Source organism: Manis pentadactyla, chromosome 15 (genome assembly GCF_030020395.1).
Source record: "Manis pentadactyla isolate mManPen7 chromosome 15, mManPen7.hap1, whole genome shotgun sequence".
NCBI lineage: Eukaryota > Metazoa > Chordata > Mammalia > Pholidota > Manidae > Manis > Manis pentadactyla.
In genome coordinates, this window is record NC_080033.1 from 77,120,809 (window position 1) to 77,131,427 (window position 10,619).

The window sequence follows — 10,619 nt, forward strand, 5'->3', positions numbered from 1 at the left end:
ATACACAATAGAGTGGTGGCTGGTATATTCACAGAGCTGTGCCACCATTGCTACCATCAATTTTCAGATATTTTCATTATGACACAAGGGAGAACTGTCCCTAGCCGTAGGTAATCACGAATGTACTTTCTGTCCTGTAGGCTCGGCTCTTCTGGACATTTCCTATAAGTGAGAATCATACAATGTGTGATTCTTTGTGTTTTCCTCCAGTTAGCATGAAAACTTAGGGTTTCACCCATGTTGCGTGTATCAGAACTTCATATTTCTCATGGCTGAATAATTCTCTCCCCTTAATGTTCCTTGTAAGACATGTCAGCTAGCAACAAGTTTCCTCAGTTTTTATTTACCTAAGGATGTCTTTTTTCACCTTCATCTGTGAAAGGTAATTTGCTGGATATAAGATTCTTGTTTGAGTTTTTACTTCCAGCAATGAGAACATGTTGTCCCCACTGCCTTCCAACTGCTATCATGTCTGATGAGAAGTCAGCTGTTAATCTTACTGGAGTGTACATGTATATCACGTTATTTTTCTCTTTTTGCCTTCAAGATCTTTATCTTTGGCTTTCGGTATTTTGCCTATGATGTGCCCAGATGGAGAGCTCTTTGTGTTTATGCTCCTTGGAATTTATAGAGTTTCTTGGATGTATGTATTGTTTCTTGGTCACATTTTGGGAATTTTCTGCCATTAAACACTTTAAATATTTTTCTGTTCCTTTCTCCAATCCTGCTTGTATTCGCATTGCACGTGTGGCTGCACTTATTGATGCCCCACATTTCTCTGTGGCTCTTCGTTTTCCTTCATTCATTAATTTTTCTCTCTGTTCTGCAAAATCCATAATCTCCATGGATCTCGCTTTAAGTTGGCTGCTGGTTACTTCTGCCAGCTCAAATCTACATTTTGGTTGTGGTTCTTAACTCCAAGATTTCCATTTGGTTCTAAAACAATACAATTTCTACCTCTCAATAGTATTCTCTCTTTGATGAGCTTTTTTCACTGTACCTTCCTTTAGCTCTTTACGTGTGAGAGCTGTGAGGAAAGGTACCCACTTTGTCCCTGCCTGCACCTCCCAGGAGTAGAGCACTCCAAGTAGAGCTTCTGATACACAGTGCATGGGTTTGGTAGGTAAGGTTACAAGTCATACCTCAGATGCCACAAACTCGCTATTCTTACCGACAAATACTCAGTTGTCCTGAATGAATATTTCTTAAAATGCTGTATACCTTTAGGATAACTTCTAGAGACTTTAACTGCTTTAAAAATAATTTTTACCTGTTACTTTGTTGATTTACAATTTGTCTTTCTAGAAGTCCCAGTCCTCCTCCTCGTGATTTTTTAACAATATTTGTTGTGGCTTTAAGAGTTAACATAAGACCTACCATCTAACAGATGTTTTTTTAGTGTTTAATGTAGTATTGTTGGCAGTGCCGTACAGCAGATCTCCAGAGTTTATTCATCTTCCTTAACTGAGACTTTACACTCCTTGTTTAGTAACTCCGCATTTCCCATGACCCTAACCCTGGCCAACACCATTCCACCATTTGTTTATATGGATTTGACTACATTAGATACTACATGTTAAGTGTATTCACGCAGTATTTCTCTTCCTGTGACTGGCTTGTTTCATTTAATGTTCTCAAGGGATTCATCCATGTTGTTGCATATTGCAAAATTTCCTTTTTTCAAGGCTAAATTGGATTCCATTGTATGTATAAACCACATATTCTTTCCCCATTCATATGTCGATGGGCATCTTGGTTGTTACCACCTCTGAGCTATTCAGAATCACGTTGCAGTGAACAATGGAGTGCAGGTGTCTCGTTGAGGGCCCGATTTTAGTCCTTTTGTGTCAATACCCACAAGTGTGGTTGCTGGATCATATGGTAGTACTGCTGTTAGTGTTCTGAGGGAGCTCCCGTCCTTGCAAGCTTGGAAACCCTGCTTTCAGCTGCTCTACAAAAGCAGGTAAAAGGGGATCCTGCATCACTTCCAGTCAGTGTTCTTGATGCTTTCTGTTGTGCGTTTTCTAGATCAACTGGATGACTCTTCTGGCAGCTGTGTTATCAAGGATGACACCAAGCCCCACATTCGAATGTGAGTTTGAACAGACTTAGAACCTGGGCGTCCAACAAAGTGTGAATATTTTTACCCTCCTTGTGTTCCCCCATAGCTCCTTCCACACAGGGGCATTAGCTCCACTCTGGGGGAGAAGTGGTAGATTTCTCTGGGTGTATGTGGGAAGCTTTTCCAATATTCCTTCTATCTGGACATCCCATAGATGGTCTCATGGGGACAAATTCCCAGGACCCTGGGGTAATAGGTAAAGTGAGAGAGATAGAAAGACAGGGAGATTATAGTCTCCTTTGAGAGAAAGAGAGAGAAAGATGTTAGGCTCCTTTGAAAGAGGGAGAGAGTGATGCTAGGCTTCTTATGGAGAGAGAGAAAGGGTGAGATGCTAGAATCCTTGGAGAGAGAGAGAGATATGCTAGGCTTCCTTGAGAGAGAGAGGGTGGAGAGAGATGCTAGTCTACTTTGAGAGAGAGAGGTGGGTGATGGTAGGCTCCTTTGAGAGAGAGAGAGAGAGAGAAGGAGAGAGATTCTAGGCTCCTTTAAGAGAAAGAGAGATATACAGAGACAGAGAGATGCTATGCTTCGAGAGAGAGGGGGATGCTAGTCTCCTTTGAAAGAGAGAGAGTTACATGCAAGTCTCCTTTCACAGAGAGAGAAACAGAGAGAAATGGACAGAGAGAGAGATGATAGGCTCTTTTGTGAGAGAGAGAGAGAGAGAGGGATAACAGGCCACTCTGAGAGAGAGGGGGGGTTGAGAGATTCTAGGCTCCTTAGAGAGAAAGAGAGATATACAGAGACAGAGAGATGCTAGGCTCCTTTGAGAGTGATGCTAGGCTCATTACAGAGAGAGACAGAGGGACAGTGAAGAGAGAGTATCTAGACTAATTTGAGAGAGAGAGAGATGCTAGGCTAATTAGAGAGAGAGAGACAGACAGAGATGCTATGCATCTCTTAGAGAGAGATTCTAGTCTACTGTGAGAAAGAGAGAGAGATGCTAGACACCTTTGAGAGGAAGAGATAGATGCTAGGATCATTTGAGAAAGAGAGAGAGATACTAGACTAATTTGAGAGAGAGAGAGGGAGATACATGCTAGACTCCTTAGATAGAGAGAGACAGAGAGAGACTGAGAGATGATAGGCCCCTTTGTGAGAAGGAGAGAGAGAAAGACAGGGAGTTGCTAGGCTCCTTTGGGAGAGACAGAGAGAGAGATGCTTGGCTTCTTTGAGAGAGAGAGGGAGAGATATTCTAGGCTACTTTGAGAGAAAGCGAGATATACAGTAACAGAGATATGCTAGGCTCCTTCGAGAGAGAGAGACATGCTCGGCTCCTTTGAATGAGAGAGATAAAGATATACATGCAAGGCTCTGTTGAGAGACACAGAGAGAGAGTGAGGGATCCTAGGCTCCTTTGAGAGAAAGAGAGAAAAAAGACGGAGATGCTAGTCTGCTTTGAGAAAAAGAGAGGTAGTTAGAGAGATGGTAAGCTCTTTTGAAAGAGAGAGAGTGTGATGCTAGGCTTCTTAGTGAGAGAGAGAAAGAGAGAGATGCTAGAATCCTTTGAGAGATAGAGAGAGATGCTAGTCTCCTTTGAAAGAGAGCGAGTGTGATGGTAGGTTTCTTAGCGAGAGGGAGAAAGATAGAGATCCTAGAATCCCTTTAGAGAGAGAGAGATAGGCATGCCAGTACACTTTGAGAGGGAGGGAGGGAGAGGGAGAGATGATTTGCTCCTTGGAGAGAGAGAGAGTGAGATGGTTGACACTGTTGAGAGCGAGAGAGAGAGAGGGAGAGAAATTCTATGCTGCTTCGAGACAAAGAGAGAGGGAGAGATAGAGATATGCTAGGCTACTTTGAGAGAGAGGGAGTGAGAGATATGCTAGGATCCTTAGAGAGAGAAAGAGGGATAGATATGCTAGGCTTCTTTGAGAGAGAGAGAGAGAGACCGGGAGAGGCAGAGAGAGAGAGATGCTAGGCTCCTTTTAGAGAAAGAAAGATATACAGAGACAGAGAGACTCCAGGCTACTTTGATAGAAAGAGTGATGCTAGACTCCTTTGAATGAGAGACAGAGAAAGATACATGCTTGGTTCCGTTGGGAGAGAGAGAGACATAAAGAGAGAGATGAAAGGCTCGTTAGAGAGAGGGAGAGAGAGTGAGGGATGCTCGGCTCTTTTGAGAGAAAGAGGGAGATAGAAAGACAGGGAGATTGTAGGCTCCTTTGAGACAGAGAGAGAGAGAGAGATGCAAAGCTTCTTGAGAGAGAGGGAGAGAGAGAGATGCTTGGCTCCATTGAGAGAGAGAGATGCTAAGCTCCTTTGAGAGACAGAGAGAGAGAGATGCTACTCTACTTTGAGAGTGAGAGACATAGGGATGCTAGACTCCTTTCAAAGAGAGAGAGTTATATATGCAAGGATTCTTTGAGAGAGGCAGAGTGAGGGAGAGTGATGCTAGTCTCCTTTGAGAGAAAGAGAGAGAGGTAGAAAGAGAGTTGCTAGGCAGATTTGAAAGAGGAAGTGTGTGATGCAAGGTCTCTTACGGAGACAGAGAAAGTGAGATGCTAATATCCTTTGATATATATATATATGTATATATATATATAAGCTATACTTCTTTGAGAGAGACAGAGAGAGAGGGAGAGAGATGCTATTCTACTTTAAGAGAGAGAGAGAGAGGGCTGGTAGGCTCCTTTGAGATAGAGATAGAGAGAGATGGTAGGCTTCTTTGAGAGAGAGAGAGTCAGAGTGAGACAGAGAGATAGAGATTCTAGGTTCCTTTGAGAGAGTGAGAGCAATACACGCTGGCTCCTTGAGAGAGAGATAAACAGAGAGAGAGAGAGAGAGAAGATAGTCTCCTTTGAGAGAGAGAGAGGTTGAGGGATGCTAGGCTCCTTTGAGTGAAAGAGAGTGAGATAGAAAGACGGAGATTCTAGTCTATTTGAGAGAAAGAGGGAGAGATAGAAAGATGTTAGGCTCCTTTGAAAGAGGGAGAGTGTGATGCTAGGCTTCTTAGGGAGAGAGAGAATTTGAGAGATGCTAGAATCCTTAGAGGGAGAGAGAGACAGAGAGAGAGATGCTAGGCTTCTCTGAGAGAGAGAGACAGAGTGAGACAGAGAGATAGAGATTCTGGGTTCCTTTGAGAGAGAGACAGCAATACACGCTGGCTCTTTGAGAGAGAGATAAACAGAGAGAGACAGAGAGGATATAGGCTCCTTTGAGAGAGAGATGCTAGGATTCTTTGAGAGAATTAAGTAAAGAGAAAAAGTATGCAATTATACTGACTTTTATAATTACCAATAGAAGTACATTTACCAGTGTTTTCTGTTTGTTTGGATTCAGATAGCTGTCTCATTTAATTTAATTTTTCAGTCTGAAGAAATTCCTGTAGCATTTTTTCCTTGTGTAGGTGTAATTAACATGTCATACAATTCATCCCCTTAAAATACACAATAGAGTGGTTTCTGGTATACTCACATAGCTGTGCCACCATTGCTACCATCAATTTTCAGATATTTTCATTATGACAGAAGGAGAACTTTGCCTAGCCGTAGGTAATCACGAATCTACTTTCTGTCCTGTAGGCTCGGCTCTTCTGGACATTTCCTATAAGTGAGAATCATACAATGTGTGATTCTTTGTGTTTTCCTCCAGTAAGCATGAAAACTTAGGGTTTCACCCATGTTGTGTATCAGAACTTCATATTTCTCATGGCTGAATAATTCTCTCCCTTTAATGTTCCTTGTAAGACATGTCAGCTAGCAACAAGTTTCCTCAGTTTTTATTTACCTAAGGGTGTCTTTTTTCACCTTCATCTGTGAAAGGTAATTTGCTGGATATAAGATTCTTGTTTGAGTTTTTACTTCCAGCAATGAGAACATGTTGTCCCCACTGCCTTCCAACTGCTATCATTTCTGATGAGAAGTCAGCTGTTAAGCTTATTGGAGTGTACATGTATATCACGTTATTTTTCTCTTTTTGCCTTCAAGATCTTTATCTTTGGCTTTCGGTATTTTGCCTATGATGTGCCCAGATGGAGAGCTCTTTGTGTTTATGCTCCTTATAATTTATAGAGTTTCTTGGATGTATGTATTGTTTTTTGGTCACATTTTGGGAATTTTCTGCCATTAAATACTTTAAATATTTTTCTGTTCCTTTCTCCAATCCTACTTGTATTCGCATTGCACGTGTGGCTGCACTTATTGATGCCCCACATTTCTCTGTGGCTCTTCGTTTTCCTTCATTCATTAATTTTTCTCTCTGTTCTGCAAAATCCATAATCTCCATGGATCTCGCTTTAAGTTGGCTGCTGGTTACTTCTGCCAGCTCAAATCTACATTTTGGTTATGGTTCTTAACTCCAAGATTTCCATTTGGTTCTAAAAAAATACACTTTCTACCTCTCAGTAGTATTCTCTCTTTGATGAGCTTTTTTCACTGTACCTTCCTTTAGCTCTTTACGTATGAGAGCTGTGAGGAAAGGTACCCACTTTGTCCCTGCCTGCACCTCCCAGGAGTAGAGCACTCCAAGTAGAGCTTCTGATACACAGTGCATGGGTTTGGTAGGTAAGGTTACAAATCATGACTCAGATGCCACAAACTCGCTATTGTTACCCACATATACTCAGTTGTCCTGAATGAATATTTCTTAAAATGCTGTATACCTTTAGGATAACTTCTAGAGACTTTAACTGCTTTAAAAATAATTTTTACCTGTTACTTTGTTGATTTTCAATTTGTCTTTCTAGAAGTCCCAGTCCTCTTCCACATGATTTTTAACAATATTTGTTGTGGCTAGAAGAGTTAACATAAGACCTACCGTCTACCAGATGTGGTTTTTAGTGTTTAATGTAGTATTGTTGGCAGTGCCGTACATCACATCTTCAGAGTTTATTCATCTTCCTTAACTGAGACTTTAACTCCTTGTTTAGTAACTCCGCATTTCCCATGACCCTAACCCTGGCCAACACCATTCCACCATTTGGTTATATGGATTTGACTTCTTTAGATACTACATGTTAAGTGTATTCATGCAGTATTTCTCTTTCTGTGACTGGCTTGTTTCATTTAATGTTCTCAAGGGGTTCATCCATGGTGTTGCATATTGCAAAATTTCCTTTTTTCAAGGCTAAATTGGATTCCATTGTATGTATAAACCACATATTCATTCCCCATTCATATGTCGATGGGCATCTTGGTTGTTACCACCTCTTATCTATTCAGAATCACGTTGCAGTGAACAATGGAGTGCAGGTGTCTCGTTGAGAGCCCGGTTTTAGTCCTTTTGGGTCAATACCCACAAGAGTGGTTGCTGGATCATACGGTAGTTCTGCTGTTAGTGTTCTGAGGAGCTCCCGTCCTTGCAAGCTTGGAAACCCTGCTTTCAGCTGCTCTACAAAAGCAGGTAAAAGGGGATCCTGCATCACTTCCAGTCAGTGTTCTTGATGCTTTCTGTTGTGCGTTTTCTAGATCAACTGGATGACTCTTCCGGCAGCTATGTTATCAAGGATGACACCAAGCCCCACATTCGATTGTGAGTTTGAACAGACTTAGAACCTGGGCGTCCAACCAAAGTGTGGATATTTTTACCCTCCTTGTGTTCCCCCATAGCTCCTTCCTCACAGGGGCATTAGCTCCACTCTGGGGGAGAAGTGGTAGATTTCTCTGGGTGTATGTGGGATGCTTTTCCAATATTCCTTCTATCTGGACATCCCATAGATGGTCCCATGGGGACAAATTCCCAGGACCCTGGGGTAATAGGTAAAGTGAGAGAGATATAAAGACCGGGAGATTATAGTCTCCTTTGAGAGAAAGAGAGAGAGAGAGATGTTAGGATCCTTTGAAAGAGGGAGAGTGTGATGCTAGGATTCTTAGGGAGAGAGAGAAAGGGTGAGATGTTAGAATCCTTGGAGAGAGAGAGAGAGATATGCTAGGCTTCTTTGAGAGAGAGGGGGGAGAGAGATGCTAGTCTACTTTGAGAGAGAGAGGGGTGGGATGGTAGGCTCCTTTGAGAGAGATAGTGAGAGAGAGAGAGAGATTCTAGTCTCCTTTAAGAAAAGAGAGATATCCGAGACAGAGAGATGATACGCTCCTTTGAGAGAGAGAGAGAGAAGGAGAGAGATTCTAGGCTCCTTTAAGAGAAAGAGAGATATACAGAGACAGAGAGATGCTATGCTTCGAGAGAGAGAGGCATGCTATTCTCTTTTGAAAAGAGAGAGTTACATGCTAGTCTCCTTTCACAGAGAGAGAAACAGAGAGAGATGGACAGAGAGAGAGATGATAGGCTCTTTTGTGAGAGAGAGAGAGAGGGATAATAGGCCACTCTGAGAGAGAGAGAGGGGGGTTGAGAAATTCTAGGCTCCTTAGAGAGAAAGAGAGATATACAGAGACAGAAAGATGCTGGGCTCCTTTGAGTGTGATGCTAGGCTCATTAGAGAGAGAGACAGAGGGACAGTGAAGAGAGAGTATCTAGACTAATTTGAGAGAGAGAGAGATGCTAGGCTAATTAGAGGGAGAGAGACAGAGATGCTATGCAACTCTTAGAGAGAGATTCTAGAATACTGTGAGAAAGAGAGAGAGATGCTAGGCACCTTTGAGAGAAAGAGATAGATGCTAGGATCATTTGAGAAAGAGAGAGAGATTCTAGAATCATTTGAGAGAGAGAGAGGGTGATACATCCTAGACTCATTAGAGAGAGACAGACAGAGAGAGACTGAGAGATGATAGGCCCCTTTTTGAGAAGGAAAGAGAGAAAGACAGGGAGTTGCTAGGCTCCTTTGGGAGAGACAGAGAGAGAGATGCTTGGCTTCTTTGAGAGAGAGAGGGAGAGATATTCTAGGCTACTTTGAGAGAAAGAGAGATATACAGTAACAGAGATATGCTAGGCTCCTTCGAGAGAGAGAGACATGCTCGGCTCCTTTGAATGAGAGAGATAAAGATATACATGCAAGGCTCTGTTGAGAGACACAGAGAGAGAGTGATTGATCCTAGGCTACTTTGAGAGAAAGAGATTAAAAAGACGGAGATGCTAGTCTGCTTTGAGAAAAAGAGAGGTAGTTAGAGAGATGGTAAGCTCTTTTGAAAGAGAGAGAGTGTGATGCTAGGCTTCTTAGTGAGAGAGAGAAAGAGAGAGATGCTAGATTCCTTTGAGAGATAGACAGAGATGCTAGTCTCCTTTGAAAGAGAGCGAGTGTGATGGTAGGTTTCTTAGCGAGAGGGAGAAAGATAGAGATCCTAGAATCCCTTTAGAGAGAGAGAGATAGGCATGCCAGTACACTTTGAGAGGGAGGGAGGGAGAGGGAGAGATGATTTGCTCCTTGGAGAGAGAGAGAGTGAGATGGTTGACACTGTTGAGAGCGAGAGAGAGAGAGGGAGAGAAATGCTAAGCTGCTTCGAGACAAAGAGAGAGGGAGAGATAGAGATATGCTAGGCTACTTTGAGAGAGAGGGAGTGAGAGATATGCTAGGATCCTTAGAGAGAGAAAGAGGGATAGATATGCTAGGCTTCTTTGAGAGAGAGAGAGAGAGACCGGGAGAGACAGAGAGAGAGAGATGCTAGGCTCCTTTTAGAGAAAGAAAGATATACAGAGACAGAGAGACTCCAGGCTACTTTGATAGAAAGAGTGATGCTAGACTCCTTTGAATGAGAGACAGAGAAAGATACATGCTTTGTTCCGTTGGGAGAGAGAGAGACATAAAGAGAGAGATGAAAGGCTCGTTAGAGAGAGGGAGAGAGAGTGAGGGATGCTCGGCTCTTTTGAGAGAAAGAGGGAGATAGAAAGACAGGGAGATTGTAGGCTCCTTTGAGACAGAGAGTGAGAGAGAGAGATGCAAAGCTTCTTGAGAGAGAGGGAGAGAGAGAGATGCTTGGCTCCATTGAGAGAGAGAGATGCTAAGCTCCTTTGAGAGTCTGAGAGAGAGAGATGCTCCTCTACTTTGAGAGTGAGAGACATAGGGATGCTAGACTCCTTTCAAAGAGAGAGAGTTATATATGCAAGGATTCTTTGAGAGAGGCAGAGTGAGGGAGAGTGATGCTAGTCTCCTTTGAGAGAAAGAGAGAGAGGTAGAAAGAGAGTTGCTAGGCAGATTTTAAAGAGAAAGTGTGTGATGCAAGGTCTCTTACGGAGACAGAGAAAGTGAGATGCTAATATACTTTGATATATATATATATGTATATATATATATAAGCTATACTTCTTTGAGAGAGACAGAGAGAGAGGGAGAGAGATGCTATTCTACTTTAAGAGAGAGAGAGAGAGAGAGGGCTGGTAGGCTCCTTTGAGATAGAGATAGAGAGAGATGGTAGGCTTCTTTGAGAGAGAGAGAGTCAGAGTGAGACAGAGAGATAGAGATTCTAGGTTCCTTTGAGAGAGTGAGAGCAATACACGCTGGCTCCTTGAGAGAGAGATAAACAGAGAGAGAGAGAGAGAGAGAAGATAGTCTCCTTTGAGAGAGAGAGAGGTTGAGGGATGCTAGGCTCCTTTGAGTGAAAGAGAGTGAGATAGAAAGACGGAGATTCTTGTCTATTTGAGAGAAAGAGGGAGAGATAGAAAGATGTTAGGCTCC